Source organism: Triticum urartu, chromosome 5, assembly GCF_003073215.2.
Source record: "Triticum urartu cultivar G1812 chromosome 5, Tu2.1, whole genome shotgun sequence".
Taxonomy (NCBI): Eukaryota; Viridiplantae; Streptophyta; class Magnoliopsida; order Poales; family Poaceae; genus Triticum; species Triticum urartu.
In genome coordinates, this window is record NC_053026.1 from 395,171,307 (window position 1) to 395,174,945 (window position 3,639).

Sequence of the window (3,639 nt, forward strand, 5' to 3'; positions counted from 1 at the left end):
GTGTGAGGCCGTCGTCGCCGCAGGGCCTGGCCAGTGGTGGGAATAGTAGGGGCGGTGAGGCCTCCGCGGCAGCACAGCCAGCCACGAGAGGCAGGAGCATGCGGCACGACCGGCGCTGCTTTGGGCGGCTGGAGCAAGAAGACCAGAGGTTGAAGAAGCACTACGGTCACTGGAGCTAGAATCGTTCATATATTGACTAAAATTGACAAAGGCCCCCGTCCCAGTCAACTTAGGAGGCCCACAAGTCAGCCTCCCACCATGGTGGGTCCCAGCTAGCAGGGGGAGTATTCATTTTTTATGCGTAATAGGGAGGCACTTCCGGTGGGTCCGAGATGACAGCGGGGGGAACTTTTTTTTCGCGAAATACGCTGGCCCATCCGATGGGTCCCAGCAGTTAGGGGGGAAACGTTTTTTCGTGAAATTAAGTTGGCCTGTCCGGTGGGTCCCTGCTGTCAGGTGGAGGAATAATTATTTTGCGTGTAATAAGGAGGCACTTCCTTGCGGCCGCCTGGACCCAGCTGTCAGCCTCTTCACGTACAGTACTCTTCCGATGGAAGTCGGTCGTTCACCACGTTGACCACGCCGCGCCGAGAGCACCAGGGCGGTGGTCTGGATGGCTGCTGCTACTTCTTGAGCACTGCGTTGGATTTCACCGAAGAGGAGAGGAAGATGCAGCAAAGTAGCGTAAGTATTTCCCTCAATTTTTGAGAACCAAGGTATCAATCCAGTAGGAGGCTACGCGCGAGTCCCTCGTACCTACACAAAAACAATAGCTCAACGCAACCAATGTGCTTAGGGGTTGTTAACCCCTTCACGATCACTTACGAAAGTGAGATCTGATAGAGATGATAAATAATATTTTTGGTATTTTTGGTATAGTGATGCAAAGTGAAAAGTAAAAGGCAAAGTAAAAAAGCAAAGCAATAATAAAGTTATGGAGATTGAAATGATGAGAAAGAGACCCGGGGGCCATAGGTTTCACTAGTGGCTTCTCTCAAGAGCATAAGTATTCTACGGTGGGTGAACAAATTACTGTTGAGCAATTGATAGAATTGAGCATAGTTATGAGAATATCTAGGTATGATCATGTATATAGGCATCACGTCCGAGACAAGTAGATCGACTCCTGCCTGCATCTACTACTATTACTCCACTCATCGACCGCTATCCAGCATGCATCTAGAGTATTAAGTTAAAAACAGAGTAACGCCTTAAGCAAGATGACATGATGTAGAGGGATAGTTTCATGCAATATGATAAAAAACCCCATCTTGTTATCCTCGATGGCAACAATACAATACGTGCCTTGCTGCCCCTTCTGTCATTGGGAAAGGACACCGCAAGATCAAACCCAAAGCTAAGCACTTCTCCCATGGCAAGAAAAACCAATCTAGTGGGCCAAACCAAACTGATAATTCGAAGAGACTTGCAAAGATAACCAATCATACATAAAATAATTCAAAGAAGATTCAAATATTATTCATAGATAGACTAGATCATAAACCCACAATTCATCGGTCTCAACAAACACACCGCAAAAAGAAGATTACATCGAATAGATCTCCACGAGAGAGGGGGAGAACATTGTATTGAGATCCAAAAAGAGAGAAGAAGCCATCTAGCTACTAACTATGGACCCGTAGGTCTGAAGTAAACTACTCACACTTCATCGGAGGGGCTTGGATGATGATGTAGAAGCCCTCCGTGATCGATGCCCCCTCCGGCGGAGCTCCGGAACAGGCCCCAAGATGGGATCTCATGGATACAGAAAGTTCTGGCGGTGGAATTAGGTTTTTGGCTCAGTATCTGATCGTTTGGGGGTATGTGGGTATATATAGGAGGAAGAAGTACGTCGGTGGAGCAACAGGGGGGCCACGAGGGTGGAGGGCGCGCCTTGGGGGGGGGGGCAGGCGTGCCCCCTACCTCGTGGCCTCCTGTTAATTGGCTTGACGTAGGGTCCAAGTCTCCTGAGTTGTATTCAGTGAGAAAATCACGTTTCCGAAGGTTTCATTCCGTTTGGACTCCGTTTGATATTCCTTTTTTCGAAACCCTAAAACAGGCAAAAAAACAGCAATTCTGGTCTGGGCCTCCGGTTAATAGGTTAGTCCCAAAATAATATAAAAGTGGATAATAAAGCCCAATAATGTCCAAAACAGTATATAATATAGCATGGAGCAATCAAAAATTATAGATACGTTGGAGACGTATCAAGCATCCCCAAGCTTAATTCCTGCTCGTCCTCGAGTAGGTAAATGATAAAAACAGAATTTTTGATGCGGAGTGCTACTTGGCATAATTTTAATGTAATTCTTCTTAATTATGGTATGAATATTCAGATCCGAAAGATTCAAGACGAAAGTTCATATTGACTAAAAAATGATAATACTTCAAGCATACTAACTAAGAAATTATGTCTTCTCAAAATAACATGGCCAAAGAAAGTTCATCCCTACAAAATCATATGGTTTAGTCATGTTTCATTTTCGTCACACAAGAATGCAATCATCATGCACAACCCCGATGACAAGCCAAGCAATTGTTTCATACTTTACTAATCTCAAACCTATAAACTTTCACGCAATATATGAGCGCGAGCCATGGACATAGCACTATAGGTGGAATAGAATATAATGAGGGGGTTATGTGGAGAAGACAAAAAAGGAGGAAGTCTCACATCAACGGGGATAATCAATGGGCTATGGAGATGCCCACCGATTGATGTTAATGCAAGGAGTAGGGATTGCCATGCAACCGATGCACTAGAGCTATAAATGTATTAAAGCTCAACAAAAGAAACTAGTGGGTGTGCATCCAACTTGCTTGCTCACGAAGACCTAGGGCACTTGAGGAGGCCCATTGTTGGAATATACAAGCCAAGTTCTATAATGAAAAATTCCCACTAGCATATGAAAGTGATAACATGAGAGACTCTCTACTATGAAGATCATGGTGCTACTTTGAAGCACAAGTGTGGTAAAAGGATAGTAACATTGTCCCTTCTCTCTTTTTCTCTCATTTTTTGGGCCTTCTCTTTTTTATGGCCTTCTTTTTTTTATGGCATTTCCTCTTTTTTATATTTCTCACTTGGGACAATGCTCTAGAAAATGATGATCATCACACTTCTATTTATTTACAAATCAATGATTACAACTCGATACTAGAACAAAGATGACTCTATATGAATGCCTCCGGCGGTGTATCGGGATATGCAATGAACCAAGAGTGACATGTATGAAAGAATTATGAATGGTGGCTTTGCCACAAATACGATGTCAACTACATGATCATGCTAAGCAATATGACAATGATGAATATGTCATGATGAACGGAATGATGGAAAGTTGCATGGCAATATATCTCGGAATGGCGGTGGAAATACCATGATAGGTAGGTATGGTGGCTGTTTTAAGGAAGATATACGGAGGTTTATGTGTGAAAGAGCGTATCATATCACGGGGTTTGGATGCACCGGCGAAGTTTGCGCCAACTCTCAATGTGAGAAAGGGCAATGCACGGTACCGAAGAAGCTAGCAAGGATGGAAGGGTGAGAGTGCGTATAATCCATGGACTCAACATTAGTCATAAGGAACTCACATACTTATTGCAAAAATCTACAAGTCATCAAAAACCTCGGTACTA